The 26,049-nt window shown below is 46.9% G+C and overlaps 1 long non-coding RNA gene across 1 annotated transcript; it reads left to right on the plus strand.

Annotated features, from left to right (window-relative positions):
* The first annotated feature begins 2,290 nt into the window (after window positions 1-2,290).
* LOC127579512 (uncharacterized) lies at window positions 2,291-24,437 on the plus strand. Its single transcript, XR_007957683.1, has 4 exons — window positions 2,291-2,505; window positions 3,310-3,604; window positions 16,911-17,019; window positions 24,369-24,437. It is a non-coding gene; the product is annotated as an uncharacterized LOC127579512 (long non-coding RNA).
* Window positions 24,438-26,049: the final 1,612 nt, after the last annotated feature.

Below are 26,049 nucleotides of genomic sequence, written 5' to 3' on the forward strand. Positions count from 1 at the left end.
GGGGGTCGAGGGTGGGGGGGTGGACAGTGGAAAGGGGGAGCAGATGGAAAAGATGAGAGGGGAGGGGGAAATGAGAGCAGGGGTGGGGGAAGGCGTGAGGGGAAGAGGGGCAGAGTGGGCAGTGGGGAGGTGGAGGACGGGAGGGAGAAGAGGAGGTGGGTGAGAGGGATTAGGAGAGGAAGGGGAGGGGGGAGTGGGAGGAGGTAGTGGAGGAGGAGCAGGCGGGTGGGGAGGCGAGAATGAATAGGACCGGTGTGGGACAGGGGAGGGAGGGGGGGAAGGAGGGGCTGAGCCCTCGCGGAGTTCGGAGAGGAACGGCGACATATTGCAAACCTGTTTATCCTGCAAACACTCGCCGGTTGGTAGGTTCAGGCCGCCGGGGTGGGAGTGCGGGGCGGCCTCGGTGAGGAACGGAGGTTCGGCGGCAGGTGAGCGCTGCACCGCAACCGGATCTGCAGACAAAGGAAACGGCAGCGAGGCTCTCAGGTTACACTTGGCTCTCTGACAACGACCTATCCCCAGGGGAGTGGGGGTGGGGCTGGGGGCAGGGGAGGGGGAGGGGTGCTGTGGGAGTGAGGATCAGAATGAACAGTCGATGCACAACCAGCAAATTTCGGCAGCAGAACCAGTTAACAAAGAGGAAATGTGCAGAAACGATCCAAACAGCAACATCCCAACGAAGCGCGGGCCATCACCACAGAGAAACAACGTGTGTGATCGGGACACAGGGATCCGGTGCATCACATCCACCCCCCAGGCTGAGCGAAGTTCAGCTCTGATCGGTGTTAACCAGAGGAGAAGCACTGACCTGGAACATCCAGCTCAGGGCCGTGAGAGTGAGACCGAGAACGGAGATTTGGGCAGTGGCGGGGAGAGAGACGAGAGGGGTGGACAGACCCCGAGGGACAACAGGTGAGAGCGGCAGTACCTGTGAGACAAGGGTTGACACGGGAGAAGTGGAGTCGGTCGAGCAGCGGGTGAGGTCAGTGTGACCAATGCCGCTGTTCCATTCGGCCAGGTGATCCTCACTGCCGGCCTGGCTCTGCCGGCTCAGTGTTTCTATTGAATTATATCCCACTGAGTAAATATAAAGATTCCTGCTCCCGCTCTGTCCCTTTTCTGTCTCCTCCTGATCACCCAGTTCCTCCTGCACCCACCCCAGCCCCATCGCCCTGTTTCCCCTCCTCTACCCACTCCGTCTGCCCATCTCCCACACTCCGCCCACTGGGTCTCCTCTCCAACCCCCCCCCCCCACTGTTCCCATCTGCCCTCCCCGCCTCCCTAATTTGATTCCAAGATCCACCTTCCTTTCCTTCCCACCAGCTGCAGCCCTTTGTTGCCTCCACCTGTCACCTCCCCGCCTCTGCCGCTATTTCCGCTCCTCCCTCCCCCACCTGCCCATCACCCCCTCACCTGGATCCACCTGACGCTTTCCAGCTCTTGCTCCAGCCCTTCCCCTCACTTCTTTGTGCTGCCTCTCTCCCCTCTATCTTTCAGTCCAGGTGAAGGGTCTCGACCCGAAACATCGAGTCCATTTCCCTCCACAGGTGCTGCCCGACCCGCTGAGTTCCTCCGGCACCTTGCTCTGTTCTCCAGATCCCAGCATCTGCAGTCTCTGTGTCTGCACGGTGATTGCTGCTGCTGTGCGCTCCGTCCGGTCCCTGTGTATCTTCTCACCCTGCGGGATGTTTTCAGCAAGGATCCCTGTCACCCTGGCCATGCCCTTTTCTCTCTTCTACCGTCCGGGGGAAGATGCAGGAGATTGAACGCCCCGACGGCCACACAAGCGCAGCTTCTTCCCCACGGCTGTCAGACTTCTGACCCAGTCACCTCTCTCACACCCCTTCCCGGTGGCACTGCCCCGTACTCTACACTCGATCTCTCTCGATTATTCCCTTGTGGTCACTTTAATATATTTTGATACAGTGCTTCAAACGGCAATCTCTGCCCCAGTCTGCGGCTGTTGCGCTCGTCGTTGTATTTACTGTTGTGTGTATCATTATACCGTTTACTCTGCAAACTTCCTGCGACCGGTGCATTTCATGCACCCTGGGACAGAGGACAAGAATGTAATATAATCAACTTCACCACTTTCCGCCTGACTGACCCTAGTTTATTTGAACCGTCTCCGGAATTGACGTTTGACGACTCCGCGCCGAGATTCCCTGCAGAAACAATCCCTGTGTGCGAGCTGCTGCCGGGTGTGCGGTTTCCCTCCTCTGTTCACAATGTTCCTGCTGTCGGCATCAATGCAGATCCCTTGTTGTGCCACCGACTGTTTATTCTGAGCCCAGACATACGCCCAGCCCACCTCCAGCCCACCCAGTGACGCCCCACCTCCAACTCACCTGGTGACGTGCCGTTGCCGGGGGAGAGACGGAGAGCAGCGGGAGGCAACCTGCGAGCTTCAGTGTTGCCCCTTCGTGTGTGGCTGAGGGGCCGGTGAAGCTTCACCTGCCGCTGCAAATGCAGGTCGGTGCTGGTCTCCAGCGGATTCAGCAACGGGTGAGCTGTCAGTGCGGGTCTGGGGAGAGCCCCTCACTGGATGCACAGGTTTGCCTTGTGTCGCTGTTCTGTGTTTCTCTCTCCTTCTCCCTCGCACTTGCTCCTTTGCTGCCACACTCTGTTATTTGACTTGATTCTCTGCCTCACCCTCTCTAATGTATCCTCCCTCCCCGCTCCCTCCTCCCTCCACAATATCCGACTCTCTTTTCCATGATCCGAACGAACATTTTTTTCTCTTTCTCGGCTTCTCTGCGCGGTTCCATTCTCGCCCTCCCCTCTCTGCCGCTGGACCTTGTCCGACTGCACTGTGTTTTAATTCCCAAAGGTCGCACTTATTCCGTCTCAACCCTCGTCTCACAGTTACTGTCGCTTTCACCTGTCCACCCCTCTCGTCTCTCTCCCCGCCACTGCCCGAATCTCCGTTCTCCGTCTCACTCTCACGGGCCTGAGCTGGATGTTCCAGGTCAGTGCTTCTCCTCTGGTTAACACCGATCAGAGCTGAACTTCGCTCAGCCTGGGGGGTGGATGTGATGCACCTGATCCCTGTGTCCCGATCACACACGTTGTTTCTCTGTGGTGATGGCCCTCGCTTCGTTGGGATGTTGCTGTTTGGATCGTTTCTGCATATTTCCTCTTTGTTAACTGGTTCTGCTGCCGACATTTGCTGGTTGTGCATCGACCGTTCATTCTGTACCTCCCTCCCCCCACCCCACCCCCCCCCCCCACTCCCACACCTGGGGACACGTCGTTGTCAGAGAGCCAAGTGTAAGCTGAGAGCCTCGCTGCCGTTTCCTTTGTCTGCAGGATGCATGAAATGCATCGGTCGCAGGAAGTTTGAAGAGTAAACTGTATAATGATACACACAACAGTAAATACAACGACGAGCGCAACAACCGCAGACTGGGGGAGAGATTGCCATTTGAAGTACTGCATCAAAATATATTAAAAGTGACCACAAAGGAATAATCGAGAGAGATCGAGTGAAGAGTACGGGGCAGCGCTCACCTGCCGCCCGAACCTCCTGTTTCTCACCGAGCCCGCCCCCGCCCGAATCTATCAACCGGGGAGTGTTTGCAGAGAGCCCTCGCTGGATAAACAGGTTTGCATTGTGTCGCCGTTCCTCTCCGAACTCCCCGAGGGCTCAGCCCCTCCCTCCCCTGTCCTCCCGCAGAACATATTCCGGTCTCTATTTGGGTCTGTGTTGGGTGGAGCAGTTTGCGGATGTTTAAAACTAATTCGGGTTCCGTTTCCTCGGATCTTGTTTCGGACGAGTCGGGAGATTCGCCTGGAAAATCTCAGCCGTTCTTCCTGCCAGGAAGCCCCTGTTTCTGTCGCGGCTTCGACCTTTATTCCTCAGTCACACCGTCTCTCCCAGTGCGGTCCACGGATTCCTCCCTCAATGTCCCCGTCTCATAATCTCGCTCTCGCCCTCCCCCCTTCTCTCCTCTCGCTTTCTCTCTTTCACTCTCTCTCCCCATCTCTCTCTGTCTCCCTCTCCTCACGCCGCTTTCTTTCTCCCTCGTTCTACTCTTTCCCCCTCTCTCCCAATCCCTTTCCCCCTCCCCACTATCTCCCTCCCCACTATCTCCCTCCCCCTCCCCATCTTCACTCCCTCTCCATCCCCCTCCCCATCCTCACTCCATACCCAGTCCCTGCCCATCCTATTCCCCCTCCCACATCACCCCTTTGTTTCCCCCTCCATCCCCCTCCCCCTCTTCTCCCACTGCCTCCACACTCCCTCCCTCCCTCTCCCCTACTCATTCCCCTCCACACCCTCCCACTCCCTCCTCCTCTTACTCCCACTACTCACTCTCCTTCCACTCCCTCTACCCACTCTCCACTACCGCTCCCTCTAATCCCTCCCCCTCCCACTCCCTCTATTCCCTTTACCCTTCTCCACATTCCCCTCACTCTCACGTTCCCTCTCTCCTCTCTTCATCCCTCCCCCTCACACCCTCTCCAGATCCTTCACCATCCCTCCCCCTCTCATTCTTCCTCCCTCCTTCCCCCTCCATCCTCCCTCACTCCCCGTCCATTGCCCGCCATTGCAACCCTCCAAATTCACACCCACCTACCTCGAACATCCCTCATCCATCCCCCTTAATCATCCTCCTCCACTCTCCCACTCCCTCATTACACTCCACACTCCCGCTCCCCCTTGCTCCCTGCTCTCTCGCCTTCCTCCACCTCGCTCACATTTCAATCCCCTCCCTCCCGGCACCAAACACCTCCCGATCTCTCCCCCCCCACTACCCCAGAATGTGTATACAATGTATCCGTACAGCGATTTAGTGTGGGTTTTATAGAATGTGTCCTTACACTGATGCAGTGTGGGTGTACAGAATGTGTCCTTACACTGATGCAGTGTGGGTGTACAGAATGTGTCCTTACACTGATGCAGTGTGGGTGTACAGAATGTGTCCTTACACTGATGCAGTGTGGGTTTTATAGAATGTGTCCTTACATTGATGCAGTGTGGGTGTATAGAATGTGTCCTTCCACGGATGCAGTGTGGGTGTACAGAATGAGTCCTTACACTGATGCTGTGTAGGTGTATAGAATGCGTCCGTACACTGATGCAGTGTGGGTGTGTAGAATGTGTCCTTACACTGATGCAGTGTGGGTGTACAGAATGTGTCCTTACACTGATGCAGTGTGGGTGTGTAGAATGTGTCCTTACACTGATGCAGTGTGTGTGTACAGAATGTGTCCTTACACTGATGCAGTGTGGGTGTATGGATGAGACAAATTGTTTCATTGTGTGTGTATAGAAAGAATCCATTTAATGCTAATTATTGTGCATGCAATGATCTGTGTCCTCACTGTTAGATCGTGTGTGTCTGAGGAATATATCCTTGGAACAGCATTGTGTGTCTGCATAAATTTTAACCATAGACTGATGCCATGTGGATTGCGGAATATCTTCTTGCATTATATTTTGTGTGTGCCCAGAATGTATGGTTACAGTGCTGCCGTATGGGTGCAGAGAATGTATCCTCACCGATATATTCCGGGTGTCTTGAAAGGTGTCCTTCCAGTGATGTTGCGCATGAGTACGGAATGCGTCCTTGCAGGGATGTAGTTGTTTTCCAAAAATAATGTATCTTTGCTGTGATGTTGAGTGTATTTATTGGGCTGTGTCCTTACTCTGGGGAAATGGAGTGAATTGTGATGTGTCCTGTTGGTGATGTACTCTTGGTGTATGTGTCGTTGAATGCATGTTGGCTTGGTGCTGCTGTATGGAGCTGTGTCTTTATTATGAGTTTCTGCTTGTATATAGAGTTTGTCATTACAGTCAGTTAGAACTGGTCTATGCTGCTGCTTCTGTACATGAATTAGCACTGGTGTGTTCCCTGTGAGTTAGTGCTGCTGTGACTGTGTCTGTGTGTGTCTGGCCCCTTGTGGTGCATGACTACTGGTGTACAGAGCAGTGTGCTGACAGTCCGTTACCGATGGATTCATTGTGTCATCGAATCATCTGAACATTTGGCCCAACTGTTCCATGCTGACCAGCATGCCCGTCTTAGCTCATTGTATTTTCCCACACTTGGTCCATATTCCTCTGACCCTTTCCTATCCACGGGTCCAACATTGAGCTCATGTTAATTGCAAATGTTATCATTGAAAATTAACTTCAAAATGTTGCAAATGTACCTGCTTCAGTCACTTCCTGTCACAGCTCATTCCATATATCATTCACTGTCTGAAAGAAAATCTAGCCTGTTATATTCCCAATAAATCACTCCACTCTCAACTTGAACCTCTGCCTCCCAGTCCTTTATTTCCCATCCATAGGAAGAAGAAAGTGTGCACTCCCCACACTGTCACAAAGGTCTCTGTCACTTCACTGAGTTAATGCTGGTGTACAGAGACTCGTCCTTGCACAGAGTTACTGCTGGTGTACAGAGCTGTGCCCTTACAGCGAGTTACTACTGGTGTACAGGGCTGTGTCCTTACAGTGAGTTACTGCTGGTGTACAGGGCTGTGGCCTTGCCGTGAACTGCTGCTGGTGTACAGAGATGTGTCCTCACAGTGAGTTACGGCAGGTGTACAGAGCTTTGTCCTTCCAGTAAGTTACTGCTGGAGTATAGAGCTCTGTCCTTACAGTGAGGAGCAGTGTGTACAGAGGGTTGTCATTACACTGACATGATTATTGTGTAAAGAGGGGTGACCTGACAGTGAGGATCAGCGTCCATAGGGCTGTGTCCTTGCAGTGAGGTGATTAATCTGTATACGGCTGTGTCCTATGAGTGTGATGATCTGTGTTAACAGATCTTTGCATTTGTAGTGAAGTTGTGTGTGTGTGTGTGTGTGTGTGTGTGTGTGTGTGTGTGTGTGTTATTAGAGTGAGGTATTCTGAAGGAATATAGATTTGTTTTTACAGTGAATTATTTTGTTCACTGAGGACTTGAGGGTATCTAGAGCTGTTTCCTTATAAGGAGGTATTGTGGGGACTAGTGAGGTACTGTGGGTGTCTGGGGATGTGTCCTTACAGTGAGGTACTGAGGGTGTCTGGGGACGTGTCCTTACAGTGGGGTACTGTTTGTGTCTGGGGATATGTCCTTACAGTGGGTGTCTGGAGATGTGCCCTTACAGTGGGGTACAGTGGGTGTCTGGGGATGTGTCCTTACAGTGAGGTACTGTGGGTGTCTGGGGATATGTCCTTACAGTGAGGTACTGTGTGTGTCTGAGGATATGTCCTTACAGTGAGGTACTGAGGGTGTCTGGGGACGTGTCCTTACAGTGGGGTACTGTTTGTGTCTGGGGATATGTCCTTACAGTGGGTGTCTGGGGATGTGCCCTTACAGTGGGTGTCTGGGGATGTGTCCTTACAGTGGGGTACAATTGGTGTCTGGGGATGTGTCCTTACAGTGGGGTACAGTGGGGGTCTGGGGATGTGCCCTTACAGTGAGGCACTGTGTGTGTCTGGGGATGTGTCCTTACAGTGAGGTACTGTGGGTGCCTGGGGATGTGTCCTTACAGCGAGGTACTGTGGGTGTTCACTCCATGATTTATTGTGATTCTTAAAACCTGTGACCTTGCAGTGCGGTGATGTGCATGTATTGAACTTTGTCCTCACAGTGAGTTACTTCAGCTTTCTATTTATTTAGCCAGACCACAATGCTTTGTAAATGTGGCCCGATCTCTTATCTCAGGTCTGCTTCTCAATTCAGGCTGCAGTGCACAGCGGGTGGCTCCATAAACAGTTCTGTCTGTCTGCTTCCATGATTAAAATAGATCAACCTGGTTAACGGTGACTCCCATCCTTCTTCAGTGTTGAACGTCCCTCTGGGAACAAAAGGCAACATGAACCATCCTGCCTTGTGGTCTGCACTGCAGTGATGGGAATGCATGAGCAACAATTCATTGACAACAGAACCGCAGGAAGCTGGTTGGCATTCCTGGCTGATTGTTACAATTAAAATATAACTTTACACAATGTGTTTCTGATACAAAGTGTGGAACTCATGCCGCCGTGACATAACTGTGACACCAGGGCAGGAGTGAGTTATGTATGTACAAGAGCCTCAGGGAACTGTGACCAAGTGCAATTCACCAATGGCAGGAATAAACTGATGGCTACCAACTGACCAGTGGTCAGTGCACTGGGGATTTGTGATGAGATCTGAAGAGCTGCACTGGACCCCAACATATGTTTAAAGTGTGTTTCTGCTGCTGTGTCTGTACATGAGGTACTGCAGCTGTGTGGAGTTGTATCCTTACGGTGAGGTACTGTGGTGTATTCAGCTATGTCCTTACTGTGAGGTACGATGTGTGCCCAGAGCTTCATCTTTGCATTATGTTACTGCAGGTATATATGGGAATGTGCTCTCACAGTGAGGTGCTCAGTGTGTATGGTGCTGTGTCCATATGGTGAACTAATTTGTTGTTTAGGTCTGTGTCCAGTGAGTTACTGTAGGGGTATGTTAAAATGCGGCACTCTGGGTGCAGAGATCTGCATCACTTCAGTGCAGTTATGTAGGTGTCTCAGGAAATGTCCTGAAAATGACGGACTATTTGTGTCCAGAACTGTGTGGACACAGTGGGCCTAAATAGCAGTGCCCTTACTGTGGGGTACAGTAGCTGTTCAGCACTGTGTTCTTACAGAGAGATGCTGCTGGTGTATGGAGCTGTATCTTACTGTGAAGTACTGTGAATGTACAGACCTGTGTCTGTTCAATGATGTCCTGTGGGTGTACAGGACTTTGTCCTTACTCAGAGTGAAGAGCTGTGTTGTTGCAGTGCGGTGCTCAGTGTGTTTACAGCTGAGATCTCAGTAAGGAATTTTATTTCTTTTTACAATATTTTTTATTGATTCCACATAGAAAATACAGAGTACAGAAATTAGAAAATAGATAAAATGCAACAAAATACATTGTGTTAAATCAGACGAAATCACAACACCCCATATTGATAAACGAAATGATAGTTAATTAGTAACAATTAAATTGGAATAATTTTATGATATAAAAAAATCTAAACCCACAACCAAGACCAAAGTTGTTTGGTAAATAAAGAAGGACAAAGAAAATCCTTTAACACATAATAATATCAGCCAATATCTGTACTTTACACCAGATCAAAGGTTTTGAAAATAGTTCAAAAAAAGGTCCCCACAAGGTTTGAAAGTCTAACTTAGATTCAGAAATTGAACAACAGATCTTCTCAAAATTTAGGTCTGATATAACATCCCGTAACCATTGAACATGAGTAGGCAGTGTCACTTACTACCATTTACGCAACACAGCCCTCCTGGCTACAAGAGAAATAAAGGCCAATACATAGAAATCAGAAGTCTCCAAAGTTGTATCTTTTTCTCCAGCAATCCTAAATAATGCAGTCAAAGGATTAGGCATAACATTTATTTTAAAGTGCACAGAGAAAGTTTGAAATACCTCTATCCAGTATTTTTTAAAGCTTGAACATGTCCAAAACATGTGGATTAAAGAAGCCTCTCCATTATTGGATTTATCACAATAATGAGATCTCTGAATAAAAACACGATCCTTGTCTTTGGACAAGTGAGCTCTATGGAGCACTTTAAACTGAAGGAGGGAGTGACGTGCACAAAATGATGAAGTATTGACCAACTTAAAAATTTCATTCCAAGTTTCCTCAAATTGAAATGTGCAAATCTTGTTCCCAAGCGTTTTTGATTTTGTCCAAGGGAACCTTACTTGTTCCTAATAACCTCCCATAAATATTAGCCATCTTAACAAGGCTTCAAATTAAAAATTACATCTTCTAAGTTCTTATCAGGACTCATAGGGAATGTATGTAATTGAGATCAGAGGAAGTCTCTGGTTTGTAAATATTGAAAAAAGTGGGGTTTTGGTAAACTATATTTAGTTGGCAATTGTACAAACAAAGGGAGATTTCCTCCAACAAACACATCCTGAAAACAAGTAAGAACCAATCTATCTCACTCTTTAAAAACTACATCAGTCTTTGAAGCTTTAAAAAAACAATTAGTGAAAATGGGACTGGACAAAGAAATTCTCCATAAACCATCATATTTTCTAAATTGCAGCCAAGTCCTCAAAGCATGTTTAACTAGCAGAACATCGGTTAGTTTATTCACTGATAAAGGAAGTGAAGAGCCAAGCAAAGAAATAATAGAAACATTTTTCACAGATTTAGCTTCCAAAGAACCCCATACTGGACAAGCCTCATGATTAATGTCGTGTAACCAAACTGTAAGATTTCGTATATTGACTGTCCAGTGATAAATCCTAAAGTTGGGTAAGGCAAAACCTCCATTTTGTTTAAGTAAAGTTCACTTTCAGAAAGTTTACTCTAGGATGTTTGTTTTTCCATGTGTAACCAGTGATGTACCTCAGGGATCTTGTGTAACCAGTGATGTACCTCAGGGATTGGGGCCCTTGCTCTTTGTGATTTTTATAGACGACCTGTATGAGGAAGTGGAGGGGTGGGTTAGTAAGTTTGCGGATGACGCAAAGGTTGGGTGTGTTGTGGATAGTTTGGAGGGCTGTCAGAGGTTACAGAGGGACATAGATAGGATACAAAGTTGGGCTGAGAAGTGGCAGATGCAGTTCAACCCAGATAAGTGTGAAGTGGTTCATTTTGGTAGGTCAAATATGATGGCAGAATATAGTCTTAATGGTAGGACTCTTGGCAGTGTGGAGAACAGAGGGATCTTGGGATCCGAGTCCATAGGATGCTCAAAGCGGCTGCACAGGTTGACTCTGTGGTTAAGAAGGCATATGGTGTATTGTCCTTCATCAATCGGGGAATTGAATTTAGGAGCCAAAAGGTATTGTTGCAGCCATATAGGTCCCTGGGTAGACCCCACTTGGAGTACTGTGATCAGTTCTGGTCGCCTCACTAGAGGAAGGATGTGGAAGCAATGGAAAGGGTGCAGAGCAGATTTACTAGGATGCTGCCTGGAATGCGGAGCATGCCTTATGAAAGCAGGTTGAGGGAACTCGGCCTTTTCTCCTTGGAGCGATGGAGGATGAGGGAGACCTGATAGAGGTGTATAAGATGATGAGAGGTATTGCTAGAGTAGATAGTCAGAGGCTTTTCCCCAGGGCTGAAATGGTGGCCACAAGAGACATAGGTTTAAGGTGCTGGGGAGTAGGTATAAAGGGGATTTCAGGGGTAAGTTTTTTACTCAGAGAATGGTGAGTGCATGGAATGGGCTGCCGGCAACGGTGGTGGAGGCTGATACGATAGGGTCTTTTAAGAGACTGTTAGATAGGTATATGGAGCTGAGAAAAATGGGTAAGCCTCATAATTTCTAGGGTAGGGACATGTTCAGCACAGCTTTGTGGGCCAAAGGGCCTGCATTGTGCTGTAGTTTTTCTATGTTCTATGTTCTAGAAGTTATATTTGAATTGAGAGAATCAAAAAGGATTTAGGAATAAAAAGATGTCAGGCCTGAAATAAGTATATCAATTTAGGTAAAATATTCACTTTAATAGAATTAATTCAGCCAATCAATAATATAGAGAGAGGTGACCAATTTGATAAAACCCTTTTCACATAGTTCAATAAGGTGAGAAGGTTTTCTTTAAATAAGTGTTTATAATTTTTAGTAATTGTTACAGCCAAATATGTAAAATGATTTCTTCCAATTTTAAGAGGAAGGTTAGTATGAAATGCAAGCAGGTTATTCAAAGGGAGAAGTTCACTATTGTATAAATTCAGTTTATATCCTAAAAACTGGCTAAAACAGGTAAATAGAGAAAGAATAGGTGGTCGCAACATTAGAGATAAAAAGCAGTAAATCGTCAGCATAGTGCAAAACTTTGTGGGTAATACCTCTTCTAAAGATACCAGCGATATCTCTAGTTTCTCAGACAGCAATAGTGAAGGGTTCTAAAGCCAGATTGAACAGCAAAGGGCACAAAGGGCATCCCTGTCTTGTTCCACATTGAAGTTTAAAAGGTTTAGAATTTTGAAAGTTGGTAAGAACATGAACAGAGGGGGATAAATAAAGTAATTTATTCATTGAATGAAATCGGCCCCAAAGTTAAATTTCTCTGAAGTTTTAAATAAATAACTCCATTCAAACAGATCAAAGGCCTTCACGGCATGTAGAGATATCACACATTCTGACATTTCCGTAGAGGCAGAGTAGATAATATTCAGTAAATGATGAATATTAAAATGGGAATAGTGATTTGTAATAAATCCAGTCTGATCATCAGATATAATTAATGGTAAAATATTTTCCAATCTATGAGCTAAAACTTTAGATAAAATTTTAACATCAACATTAAGTAAAGAAATTGGTCTGTACGAAGAAGATTCCATTGGGTTCTTCTTTTTCTTAAGAATAAGTGAAATGGAAGCTTCATTGAAGGATTGTGCTAACCTACCTAATTTAAAAGAGTCCCAAAAAACAGAACATAAATCAGGTATAAGCAAAGAGGCAAAGGCCTTATAAAATTGTCCTGGAAATCCATCATGACTCAGAGTCTTACCAGAGTGCAATGAATGTTTCACCTTGGTGATTTCCTCATAAGCAATAGATTGAGCCAATTGTTTTCGGTTATCAGCAGAGAGTGTAGGAATGTTTAATTGGTTGAAAAAATTATTCATTACAATATCGTCTTTAGGAGAATCAGAACTATACAGTTCAGAATAACGTTCTCTATAAGTATCATTTATTTCTAAATGATCAGTTGTCCTCTTTGTAAATTTCTTTAATTTGCCATCTAGCAATAGTTTTTAATTAGTTAGCCAGTAATTTACCTGTTTTTATCTCCATGAATATAAAATTGACTTTTATCTTTTAAAAGTTGACTCTCAATTAAATATGTTAAAAGGAGATCATATTTAGTCTTAATTTTGACTCACCTTTTGTATAACGCAGGATCTGGATCTGTTGTGTGAAAAAGGTTCTTTGGGGATCTTAAAGATTAAGGACTCTGGACACAGGCTTTGGATCTTAAAAATAGTTTAATCACAAAGACAAACACAGGAACAGCATGAATGGGAACGAATGTACACACACACACACACACACACACACACACACACACACACACACACACACACACAGGAGATCACAAAAGTAAGCAAAATCACCATGAAGGTGAGACACACACACACACACACACACAATAAACAAGTTACAACCTATCAAGGGATAAACACTTCAATGCCTGACCTTGACCTAGACAAAAATTGGCTCTAACACTCCCTGGAATCTGACTAAGACACTTCCAAACCCTGTAGTGGTGCACTCTTTAGCCAATGGTCTCTGCAGCATTGTTTCAGTATTCCTGTGCAGTCGAGAGAGTGAGCCAGAAATGTGCAGCATTCTTTATAGTGTTGGAAGTCTGGGTGGAGTGAGACCAGATAATTTAGACAGGCCAATGGTTTAGGGGTCAAGGACAAAGGTGTTTACCAAGGCCAATGGTCAGGCAGGCCCAGGAAAAATGTGCTTTCCAAGGCCAATCCCTATGCTTACACTTGATGGGTGGGGTGGAGCCAAACCTTGATTGACATTAGTGTCACTTCCAATCTGATAAGCAATGCTCTCGTCCGAACAGAGGGGTCAGTGTTTTAATGTCACATGATAGCCATGTGCTTTCCTACTACATGCTCCAAGGCATATTTTTGGTCTAGTATTTTCAATTGATTAGCTAAATCAGTTCACTGTCTGTTAGGTTTTTCTGAATGTTTACCGTACAAGAGATAATTTGTCCTCCAATAAAGGCTTTAAACACATCCCATATGATAAGACTGGAAGTCTCTCCCGGCGTATTCTCTTTAAACAAAAGAATAATTTGTTTCTCCAAAAATTTTAAGAAGTCTTCATCAGATAACAATGCTAAGTTAAAATGGCAAAATCTATGTGTTTGAGGGAGTCCGGGGAGGTTTAAACATAAAAACACAAGAGCATGATTTGAAAGTGGAATCTCTTCATATTCACTGGATCAAACTGATGGAATCATTTGACTATCAATAAAAAAAGTCAATTCTGGAATATGTATGGTGAACATGAGAAAACAACGAATAATCTCTATCTTCTGGATGTAAAAAATGCCAAACATCAGTAATGACAAATTTCATTAAAAACGATTGACGAAATAAAGCTGATGTATTAAGAGCTTCTGGTTTAGTACATGACCTATTTAATCTTGAATCCAACCAAAAATTCGTCTCCTCCTAAAATCAGAGAATAAAGATTCAAATCTGGCAAGAGTGCAAGAATTCGTTCAAATAATCCTGGGTCATCCATATTTGGGGCATAAATATTGGCAAATACCATTAATCTATTATCTAATTGACCTGATACCAAACAAAACATCCATGAGTATCAGTTATTACCTTGTGTTGTACAAATGAAACTGTATTATCTACAACAATTGAGACCCCCCATAGATTTAGCTCGGAAAGAGGAATGAAACTGCAGTCCTTTCCATCAACTGAAAAGGCGTGAAATATCACACGTACGTATATGAGTTTCTTGTAAAAAGATAATTGGGACCTTGAATTTTTTAGTATAGGGAAAAGTCTTATTTCATTTCACAGGGTGATTTAACACTTTCATGCTAAAACTATGTAAATTAATAATTTGATCCATTTTAATATTGTTTAAATGTAATTAAAAAGTAAGGATAATAAACTAACTCCACTGGAATGTAGATTCAAACCAAACAGTGAACTTGCAGATAAGGTAACCAAGCAACAGACCTGGCTGAGAGCCTAAAGCAGATTCCAAAGAGAGAACCTATCCCCCCTCCCTCCACCCAAAGACAGAAAGCTGACCAATAGACGGCTGGCAGCTAATCCTACAGACAGCGTATTAACCCAAGCAGTCCTGCTCCTTATGTTTCAAGGTTAGATAATTCCAACCCAGTCAAAAGAGTAAACTGAAAAAAGCACAATTTCGAACTTATAAAATAACAAGTATCCTTATTGTCTTGTTAATAAAGAACCTCAAAAGAATATATGTAAAGTAACATATCAAAAAAGATCAAAAATCAAAAGACTGAGACATTCAAGGTATTAGTCGGGGGTTATCAAGAGTAAAAACGATAAATGTTCATGCAGAAAAGTACAGAGTCAATTAATCCTCAGCTTCCCGAAAATCATGAGCCTCTTCAGACAAATGAAACTACTTCTGTGAGCCATTTTTCAGAATAATTCTAAGCCTTGCAGGGGAATGAAGAGAAGGCTTGAAGCCTTTGTTATAATGTTCTGACATGACCTTTTTAAATTTAACGTGTTCATTCATAACCTCGGGTGAGAAATCTTCAACATTTCTGATCTTGTAATCTTGGTAATTAATCATTCCTCTTCAGGAGTCATGAATTAGAAGCTCTTTAATTTGAAAGTCATGCAGACAGATAATCATTGACCTGGGTCTGTCTTCCATAGGAGGTTTGTACAGCGGTGATCTGTGTGCTCGATCAACCTTAGACAGAGATTTTAAAGTAGTAGGAAATAGTTGAGCTGAAAGGTTTGTAAAGAATTCCGTAGGCTGGTTACCTTCACCCAATTCTTTAAGACCCAGAATTCATAAATCGTTTCTTCTACTTCTGTTATCTAAATAGATAAGCTTCTGCGTTAATTTCTCATTGGATTTGATTGCTTTTTACAAAGCTTTAATAAGTCATCCATTTTCCCATCCAAAATCGAAAGAGTCGCTTCATTCACGGCAATTCGTTAATGATGATCGTGTAAGGTTTTTGAATAGAGTCCAACTTGGAATTAAGCTGTTGAAATTGCTGTTGAAATTGTTCGGAAGAATCATCTATATGTTTACCAAGCAATTGTAAAATAGATTAAAAGATGCAGGATGGTCATCTTCCTTGGTAGTTTTAGTTCCTTTGGCACCCCTTGAAGTGATAGTGGAGTAATATCACAGTTGGAAAAAGGATTTCAAACAGGGTTGCAAAAGCTAGATAAAGTAGGATCAATGGCAAATAGTTGTTACTCCATTGACGACCAGCAGGCTTCTCCCGAGGGATTGTGTGTGTGTGAAGAGATTTATATTTATCATTAGGCACAGTGAGTGGATAGAACTGTGTCAATGCAATACGTTATGGTTGGTGTATAAAACTATATACTGAGAGTGAGGTGATGTCAGGTACATTCCGTAAGGTGTTTTTCAGCAGGGTGCTGTACATTGAAAAAGCAGCAAACAGTGAGGGACAGTGTGTGTGCACATCTCTGTCTGTTTAGTTTGGTACTGTGAATGTGTAGATCTGTGTCTGTAGTGTTAGGTACTGTGGGTGCGTACATTCATGTCTGTACAGTGAGGTACTGTAGTTGTGTACATCTGTGTTTTCACAGTGAGGTAATCCCTCCATGTTTGTATCTACCATGAGTACTGTGTGTATACTTCTCTGTCTGCTCAGCAAGGTCCTGTGTGCGTATCCATTTGTGTCTACACATTGAGGTGCTGTGGGTGAAAAGGCCTGTGTCCCTGCAATATTATTGTTTAGGTGTACACAGCTGTTTCATTGCAGTGAAGTACTGTGTGTGAAAAGAGATGTGTTGGTACAGTGACCTCCAGTAGATGTACAGAGCTGTGACCTAAGAGGGAGTTGCAGGGGGTGAATGGAAATACGTTCTTACAGTCATGTACCGTGGGCTTATAGAGCTGTGCCTGTACAGTGAGTGAGTGTGGGTGTATCGAGCTTGTTCTTGCCATGAGTTACTGTTCCCCTCCACAACTGTGACCTTACAGTGAAATGATATGTGTGTATTCAGCTTCACCCTAACAGTAAGTTACTTCAGGTGGATAGTATTCGACAAAACAGTACGATTTTTATTGTGTGTGGTCAAATTTCTGATATTAAATCCAGTGTTCAGTTTAAGGCCCCAGTGCACAGGAACTGGCTCCATCAGATGTTGTGCCTGTCTATGACAGAGCTGAAAAATATTAACCTGGTGAAAATTAACTCCAATTTATTTTTCAGTGGTGTGCATCTCTCTGGGAACAAAATACAACACCAAGCACCACTCCCTGAATGTCTGAACAACAACACTGAAAATACATTCACTGATGCCACAACTGCAGAAACCCAGGTTGGCATTCCTTTTACTTCTGTTAAAGCAAATAGTGTTAAAAACTGTGCTTTTGATACAAAGTGTAAACCACATGCGGCATTGACGTCACTGTGACACTGGGGTAGTAGAGGGGTATGAATGTACAAGAGCCTCATGGAGCTGTGAACAAGCACAACTTCACCACCGGCAGGAATAAACTGATGACCCCCACCTGACCAGTGGTCTATAAACCGTACCATTGGTGGTGAAATTGGACACAATACACCAGCCCCCTTTGTGTCCTTTGTTACTGCGGGGGAAGAGGCAAGTGTCCTTGCAGTGAAGTACTCAGTGAGGAGAGAATTATGTCCTTGCAGTGGGTTACTATGGGTGGATTGATCTGGGTCCTTGGAGTGAGGAGTATTGATTGCTATGTTATGTTACAGTATAGTACCACAAGCCTGTACTAGTCTTTCTGCAAATTGTGCAGTGTTGGGGAAGTACTGGTATGGCCCCTTACAGTACAGTGTTAGGGGTTTATTGGTCTGTCCCCTTAAAATACAGTGTTGGGGGAGTACTGGTCCGAACCCTTGCAGTACAGTTTTGGAGATGGACTGGTCTGTCCTCTTGCAGTACAGTGTTGGGGGTGAACTGGTCTGTCTCCTTACAGTACAGTGTTGGGGTGAACTGGTTTGTCCCCTTACAGTACAGTGTTGGGGGTGTACTGTTCTGTCACATTACAGCACAGTGTTGGGTATGTAATGGTCTGTACCATCACACTCCAGTGTCAGGGGAATACTGGTCTGTTCCCATACAGCAGAGATTTGCGAATGTGCTGGTCTGTCCCCTTAAAGTACAGTTCTGGGGATGAACTGGTCTGTCCCTTTATAATACAGTGTTGTGCATGTACTGGTCAGTCCCCTTTCAGTACAGCTTCAGATGTTCTGGTCTGTCCCCTTACATGAAGTGTTGGGGATGTACTGGTCTTTCCCTTTATAGTACCTTGTTGGGGGTGTACTGGTCTGTCCCCTTACAGTACATTGTTGGGGATGTACTGGACTGTCCCCTTACAGTACAATGTTGGGCGTGTACTGGTCTGTCCCTTTACAGTACAGTGTTGGGGATGTACTGGTCTGTCCCTTTACAGTACAGTGTTGGGGATGTACTGGTCTGTCCCTTTACAGTACAGTGTTGGGGGGGGGTACTGGACTGTCCCCTTATGGTACAGTGTTGGGGGTGTACTGGACTGTCCCCTTACGGTACACTGTTGGGAGTTTACTGGTCTGTCCCCTTACAGTAAAGTGTTGGCGGTGTGCTGGTCTGTCCCCTTACAGTACAGTGTTGGGGTGTGCTGGTCTGTCCCCTTACAGTACACTTTTGCGGATGTACTGGTCTGTCCCCTTACAGTACACTGTTGGGTGTGTACTGGTCTGTCCCCTTACAGTACAGAGTTGGGGGTGTACTGGTCTGTCCCCTTACAGTACAGAGTTGGGGGTGTACTGGTCTGTCCCCTTACAGTACAGAGTTGGGGGTGTACTGGTCTGTCCCCTTACAGTGCAATGTTGGGTGTGTACTGGTCTGTCCCCTTACAGTACAATGTTGGGTGTGTACTGGTCTGTCCCCTTACAGTACAGTGTTGGGGGTATGCTGGTCTATCCCTTACAGTACAGTGTTGTGAATATGCTGGTCTGTCCCCTTGCTGTACAATATTGGGAAAGTACTGGTGTGTCCCCTGACAGTACACTGCTTTGATGTGCTGCTCTTTCCCCTTACAATATGGTGTTGGGAGTGTACTGTTTGTCCCCTTACAGTACAGTTTTGGGGGTGTTCTGTTCTGGCCCCTTACATACAGTGTTGGGGGTGTACTGTTCTGGCCCCTTACATAGAATTTTGGGGGTGTACTGGTCTGTCCCCTTACAGTATACTTTTCTGTTTGTACAGGTCTGTCCCCTTACAGTGCAGTGCTGGGGTTTACAGGTCTGTTCCCTTAGAGTAGTTTTGAATTTCTACTGCTCTGTCCCCTTGCAGTACAGTGTTGGAAGTGTACTGGTCTGTCGCCTTACAATACAGTGTTGGAGTGTCCTGGTCTGTCCCCATTCAGTACCTTTTTTGTGCTGTACTCGTCTGTCCCTCCATACTACAGTGTTGGGGTGTACTTGTATGTCTCCTTACAGTACAATGCTGGGGGTATAGTGCTCTGTAACCTTGCGGTCCAATGTTGAACCCTCAATCTCCCTTTTTGTCTGTGCTTCCCAGACAGCATTGTCTGTTCCATTTTCCTGTTTTCTGACAGTACCGTGTGGCAGTTGTACTACCCTGACTCCGTACTGTGTGCTGTACCAGATTGATGCTTTCCGTGCACTGCTGGGGATGTCCTGTTGTGTCTGCTCAAAGTGCAGTGCTGGGGATGGACTGATCATTGTCCATTTGGTCCTATGCTTGGTCGCCACTGCTCTGTCTTCTGATGATGCAATGTTCGAATTTACCTGGTCGTTGTACCTGCTGTACAGTGTGGAGTGTTAGACTGACCTGTCTCCCGCACTATATTCCCCGGGTGTACTGGTCTCTGCTTCCAGTACAATGAGTGTCGATTGTAGGGGGATCAGATGCTGTTGCTTCTACACACAGAGCATCACAGAGTTCCATTTCTGAGCAGCTGATCTGTCAATGATCCATCTGATGTATCGGTTCTCAGTGACAAGACCCACCAAAGTCCCAGTGTTGGGCGGTATCGAGGTCTTGGCTGTCGACACCCCACCACTGTCACCATGGACACCTGCAGCTGTGACCAGTGGTGCAAGGAGCAGGACCTGTCAGTGACCTCCCACCCCCCACGTTAGTTGTTCCATCAGCTCTGGAGCCGGGTCTGACAGATACACCCTTCAATAGTGGACCGGCTCGGTCACTGGTGAGACTGCCGGCTGTCTGCAGGGAGGGTGAAATCCTCCCCCCACAGTGCACCTGGTGTCCGTGCTCCGCCCAGCACTTCCCCCAAGTGTTGTTCAACATGGAAATGTAACCCGTGTCCCATCACTATGGAGGGCAGCCATAGGCAGAGGCAGAACTGGGGCACTTTGGGCCACAATCTCCGATACTTCCTGATGTCTGGACAACACTGAGGGCTTCCAGGAAGGTGACTCCTTACCCATTCCCCTGTTCAGTGGGCACTAGAAGGACAACCTGCTGGGGGGATGGCCTTTCAGAGGAGAGCAACAGCAACCAGGCCTGTGGCACAACGACTGGCTCTGGTGTACAGCAGGGGAGGGTGGAGACAAGGGCAGCTGCAGTGTTAGGAGACCCCACAGTGAGGGGGACAGACAGGAGACTCTGTGGCCATGAACAAGGCTCCAGGATGGTGAGTTGTCCCCTGGGTGCCAAGGTCAAGGACGTCCCCCAGTGGTTCCAGAACATTCTCAAGGGGGAGGGTGAGCAGCCAGAGGTCGTTGTGCACATTGGGACCAACAACACGGGGAGGAAAAGGGATGGGGTCCTGCAGAGTGAATATGGGGAGATCGGCAGAAGGTTCAGAAGCAGGAGCTGAAGGGCTGTAATCTCTGGATCACTGCCCGTGCCACCTGCTGGTGAGGGGAGGAACAGGAGCACAGGGCAGGTGAGTGTGTGGCTGATGAGCTGGTGCAGGAGGGAAGGGGTCAGCTTCTTGGACCATTGGGATCTCTCCTGGGGCAGAGGTGACCTGTACAAGGGGGATGGGCTGCACCTGAACTGGAGGGGGAACCAATCATCTGGCGGAGGGATTTGCTGGTGCTGCTCGTCAGGGTTTAAACTGGTCTTGTGCGGGAATGGGATCCAAAGTGTGAATGTAGCAGATGGGAAGGATGAAGCAAATCTGGAGGTTGCAGTGAGCGAGACAAAGAGACGGGACAGGCAGGGGCAAGGCAGGGAGTGAGGAGGGTCTGATGGCCTAAACTGTGTTGATGTTAATGACGGGTCGGGCGAGTGAACCCAGGGCATGTGTAGGCACATGGGATTATTATGTTATCACTGTTACAGGGTGGGGCAGGCAGCTGTACGTGAAGGGTAGGAGGATGGCTAGGGTGAAGGTAGGTCCGATTAAGGACAAAGGTGGGAGAATTTGCCTGGAGGCGGCGGAAGTGGGAGAAGTTCTCAATGAGTACTTCTCTTCGGTATTCACCAGGGAGAGGGGTCTTGATTATGTGGAAGGGAGTGCTGGTAGGGGTAATGTTCTCGAGGTTGTTGACATCAAGAGAGAGGATGTGTTGAAGTTGTTAAATAATATTAAGACAGATAAATCTCCGGGGACTGACGGGATTTTCCCCAGGCTGCTTCGAGAGGCTAGGGAGGAGGTTGCTGAACTGCTAGTAAGGATCTTTGAGTCCTCGTTGTCTACGGGGGTGGTGCCGGAGGATTGGAGTGTTGCGAATGTGGTCCCCTTGTTCAAAAAAGGTAATAGGGATAGGCCAGGGAATTATAGACCGGTGAGTCTCACGTCTGTGGTGGGTAAGCTGTTAGAAAGGATTCTAAGGGATAGGATTTATGAACACCTTGAGAATCATGGACTGATTAGGGACAGCCAGCATGGCTTTGTGAGGGAAAGATCTTGCCTCACAAGCCTGATGGAGTTCTTTGAGGAGATGACCAGGAAGATTGATGAGGGCAGTGTGGTGGAAGTGGTTTACATGGATTTTATTAAGGTGTTTGATAAGGTTCCTCATGGTAGGCTTCTTCAGAAGGTCAGAGGCCTAGGGATCCAAGGAAGCTTGGCTGTGTGGATTAGGAATTGGCTTGCATGTAGAAAGCAGAGGGTTGTGGTGGAAGGAGTGCCCTCGGATTGGAGGGCAGTGACTAGTGGTGTCCTGCAGAGATCGGTTCTGGGACCTCTACTTTTTGTGATATTTATAGATGACTTAGATGAGGGGGTGGAGGGCTGGGTTAGTAAGTTTGCGGACAACACTAAGATAGGCAGTGTTGTGGATAGTGTGGAGGGCTGTCGGAGCTTACAGAGGGATATTGATAGGATGCAGAGCTGGGCTGACAAGTGGCAGATGGAGTTCAATCCAGAGAAGTGTGAGGTGGTACACTTTGGAAGGACCAACTCCAGGGCAGAGTACAGGGTAAACGGCAAGGTACTTGGCAGTGTGGAGGAGCAGAGGGATCTGGGGGTTCATATTCACAGTTCATTGAAAGTTGCCTCACAGGTGGAAAGAGCAGTTAAGAAGGCCAATGGGATGTTGGCTTTCATAAATCATGGGATTGAGTTTAAGAGCCACGAGGTTATGATGCAGCTTTACAAAACTCTAGTTAGGCCACACTTAGAGTACTGTGTTCATTTCTGGTCGCCTCATTATAGGAAGGATGTGGAGGCATTGGAGAGGGTGCAGAGGAGAGTTACCAGGATGCTGCCTGGATTGGAGGGTATTGAATATGAGGAGAGGCTTAAGGTGCTAGGGCTTTATTCACTGGAAAGGAGGAGGATGAGAGGAGACATGATAGAGGTATATAAAATATTGAGAGGAATAGATAGAGTAGACAGTCAGCGCCTCCTTCCCAGGGCACCAATGCTCAAGATGAGAGGTCATGGCTTTAAGGTTATGGGTGTGAGGTTCAGGGGAGATGTCAGAGGGATGTTTTTCACCCAAAGAGTGGTTGGTGCATGGAATGCACTGCCTGGGGTTGTGGTGGAGGCAGATACATTGAACAGGTTCAAGAGCTTGTTGGATAGGCATATGGAGGAACGTGAGTTAGAGGGATATGCGGGAGGAAGGGGTTAAGTAGTGTGACGGTGGTCTGATGGACGGCATGACACGGTGGGCCGAAGGGCTTGTTTTGTGCTGTATGGTTCTATGGTTCAATTTGCCGGTATGCTTGGGGTATGAGAGAGGTGGAGGGAAGTTGCAGTTTTGATCAGGAGAACATCACAGCGGTCCTTGCAAAGTATAATCCAGAAAGTCCAGCGAAGCAAAATGTGTAGAACATAGAAATCAGAAAGGTGTGCTCACTTTGATGGGATGATGAGATATCCACTCCCTGCCCACCTCCACCCCCTCCTCCTGCTAATAGCCAGCAGGATCTTGAGGAGGGATGTGCAGGGTTATCGCAGATAGCTGTCGGAATGATATGCAGTGACAGTAATACACAAAACGTGCTGGAGGAACTCAGCAGGTCAGGCAGCATCTGTGGAGGGAAATGAACAGGTTTACGTCAGTGATTATAACTTCCCTAATACTGACTGGGACGGCTGCAGTGTGAAGGGATGAGATGGAGCAACATATGTTGAGTGGGTCCAGGGAAGGATTTTTAAGCAATGTGAAGTTGTTCCTCCCATAGAGGGGGCAACACACAACCTCCTCCTGGGACATAATGCTGGGCAGTGACTGACGTGTCAGTGGGGGTGCACTGTGGGGCCAGTTACCATAATCCCATTATATTTTAAATAGTGATGGGAAAAGATAGGGCTCGTCCATGAATTAAAATTGGGGAGAGGCAAATTTTGATATCATGGGACAGAAACTTGCAAGGTTGATTGGGAGAGTCTGTTAACAGGTCAAAGGATTTCCAGCAAGTGGGAGTCTTTAAAGGTGGGAGAGGAAACTCAGGGCCAAAGTGTCCCTGTTAGAGTGAACAGCAAGGCTGGCAGGGTGAGGGAAGGGAATTAGATTCATGATGGATGTTGAGGATCTGGTCAGCAAACACAAGGAGGCACACGTCAGGTTTAGACGCTCAGATGAAGTACATCCCTGGAGGAGGATAAGAAATGTAGGAGTATACTTAAAGGGAAGTTATAAAAGCAAAGAGAGGACATGAGACATCTCTGGCCAATAATGTAACGGGGAGTCCTGAAGGATTCTGTGAGTATATTCATAGCAAATGGGCAACATTGGAGGAAATATGTCCCTGCAGGGACCAGTGTTGTTGTCTATATGTGGAGCCACAGGACATGAGTGAGTTTTTACATGGACACTGGACATCTTTATTTACTGCAGAGAAAGACATGGGAGTTGGTGAGGAGATTGAAGGGACAGTGATAGCCTGAAACACACTGACAAAATGGAAGTGAAGGTGCAGATGACCTGGAGAAACCCTGGTGTCTCTAGATGAGGATGTTTGGCAAGTTGGTGAAGACATTGCTGGTGCTCTGGCAGAGAATGTTATATCATCTTTAACCATCAGTGAAGTACTGGAAGACAGGAGGGTGGATAATGCTGTGCTTTATTGAAGAAGGCTGCAAGGACAAGCCAGAGAACTACAGGGTGTTGAGCCTCACATCAGTGGTGGGAATGTTACTGGAGGGGATTCTGAGGGACAGGATCTACCAGCATTTGGAAAGGCAGGGACTGGTCAGGGACAGTCAGCATTGCTTTGTCCGTGGGAAATGATGTCTTACAAATTCGACTTTGTTTTGTTTGCAGTGGTGACGAAGAAGTTTGATGAGGACAGGCTGGTAAAAGTTGTCCACATGGCTTTTGGCAAGGCCCTGAACACGTCCTTCCTGGTAGGCTGGTCTGGAAGGTGAGATCACATGGGACAGAGGGTGAGCTACTGAATGAATACAGCACTGACTTGGTGGAAGGAGGCAGGGGTAGGAGGGGAGGGTTGTGTTTCAGATTGGAGGCCTGTGGCCAGTGATGTGCGGCAGGGATGGGTGCGGCTCCCCTGTTGTTTGTCATCTATATTCATTTTTGGAGCAGAATGTTGGGGGTGTGATCAGTAAGTTCACAGATGGCTCCACAATTGGTGGTGTCGTGGACAGTGAGGAATGTTGTCTGAAGTTACAACAGAACACTGATCGACTGGTAAAGTGGGCAAAGGAATGGCAGGTGGAATTTAACTCAGACACATGGGAAGTGATGCATTTTTTGGGGATTTAAAGCATGCCGGGACATCCATGGTGAATGGCAGTGCCCCGGCTGGTGTTGTTGAACAGAGAGATCGAGAGGTACAGGTACATAGTTCCCTGCAGGTGGCAACATAGGTAGGCAGGGGTTTGAAGAAGGCACATGACATGCTTGCCTTCATCGACAGAGGCCGTCAGTGCTGGAGGTGGGACCTCATGTTCCAGTTCTGCAAGGTGTTGGTGTGAAGTGTTGTGTGAAGTTCCAGTCCGATGCTGTGGGAAGGATGTGATTAAAATGGGGAGGGGGCAGGAAAGCTTCACAAGGACGTTGCCTGGATTGGAGGGTTTGGGGGATTGGATCGGCTGGGACTGTTTCCCTGGAGTGAAAGTGGCTGAGGTTGACCTTACAGAGGTTTGTAAAATTATGAGGGGCAGAGTCACAGCCTTCTCCCCAGAGTGGGGGAGTGTAAACGTAGAGGTCACAGAGTGAAGGGAAGAGGGGAAATATTCACAGGGAGTCTGAGGGGTGAGGGTTCCACACAGAGATTGGTGGGTCAATGGGTAAATGAAACGAGCTGCCAGCGGAGGTGGCAGAGGCAGATACAATGACACAGTTAAAGCAAACACATGGACAGGGACAGGGAGATGAACGTTTTCGGGGAATATGGACCAAACGCAGGGAAATGGAATTGGTGCACATGGCCACCTTGGTCAGCATGGACAAGTTGTGCCGAAAGGCTTGTTTCCATCCTGTACACTTTTATGAATGGATGAATTTATAAATCTGATGGGACCTCTAGGGGTTCATTCAGGCCTCAGAGCAGCACTGGTCAACGGCACACACAGTCCTGTCACTCTTTGGTCCACCTCACTGATTCCCAGGACTCAGTGCACCAGGTTAAACACCTTTCACACTGGTGAGACCAGGAGCCGTCCACACAGACCTCCCCCGAGACCCTCACCCACACGCATTGCCCTCAGACAGCCCTGTGTCTGACATTCCCGACAGCATTGTGAACGTGGCCACCTTCCCCCCTCAGGTCTCGGTACAACCAATGGCCTGGCACGGGTACTGCAGGGACAACCACATTGGTGGGACTGGAGTCACACAGGGACCAGGCAAGGGAAGGGCGGCAGCCATCCTTCCCTTGCTGTGGGAAGTTAATCACGTGATATGGGATTTATCAACACTGTCCTCATTTGACCTTCAACTTTGTTCCTACCTCCGTCCCCTGGTTACACATTCCCACGGTTGC

Source organism: Pristis pectinata, chromosome 17 (genome assembly GCF_009764475.1).
Source record: "Pristis pectinata isolate sPriPec2 chromosome 17, sPriPec2.1.pri, whole genome shotgun sequence".
Lineage (NCBI taxonomy): Eukaryota > Metazoa > Chordata > Chondrichthyes > Rhinopristiformes > Pristidae > Pristis > Pristis pectinata.